This window comes from Alligator sinensis, unplaced genomic scaffold, assembly GCF_000455745.1.
Source record: "Alligator sinensis unplaced genomic scaffold, ASM45574v1 scaffold930_1, whole genome shotgun sequence".
NCBI classification, from domain to species: Eukaryota; Metazoa; Chordata; order Crocodylia; family Alligatoridae; genus Alligator; species Alligator sinensis.
Genome location: NW_005843770.1, coordinates 1 through 368, shown reverse-complemented (window position 1 = coordinate 368; position 368 = coordinate 1). Strand labels below are relative to the sequence as shown.

The following is a 368-nucleotide window of genomic DNA, read 5'->3' as shown; positions in this document are numbered from 1 at the left end:
GTCATTGGACCCCAGTCCTCTTTCCTGCCATGGCAGGGGGTCGGACTTGATGATCTGCTCAGGTCCCTTCCGACCGTAACAAGTATGAAACTATGCATCCAGCATCTGAAAATAAGGCAACTGCTTCTAACATGGACTATACTGCCCCCTAAATGTGAGGTACCACAAAAGTTAGGTTGTTTCCGAATACCTTTACAAGTGTATGCAAATAGACTTTTTATAGTTTCATTCTCTTTTCAGATGGCACACACTGAGGAAATGCAATGGGGGAACCAAACCACCGTAACCAAATTCATTCTTGTGGGGTTCTCTAATCTCCCACACCTGCAAGGCCTACTATTCTCTGTGGTTCTGTTCCTGTACTTAGT

The 368-nt window shown here is 44.8% G+C and overlaps 1 long non-coding RNA gene across 1 annotated transcript in view; it reads left to right on the top strand.

Annotated features, from left to right (window-relative positions):
- Window positions 1-344, top strand: part of LOC112548928 — a 29,957-nt gene extending 29,613 nt beyond the window's left edge. The window contains exon 3 of the long non-coding RNA XR_003092416.1: window positions 241-344. This is a non-coding gene — a long non-coding RNA (uncharacterized LOC112548928). The remainder of the gene's footprint in view (window positions 1-240) is intronic.
- Window positions 345-368: the final 24 nt, after the last annotated feature.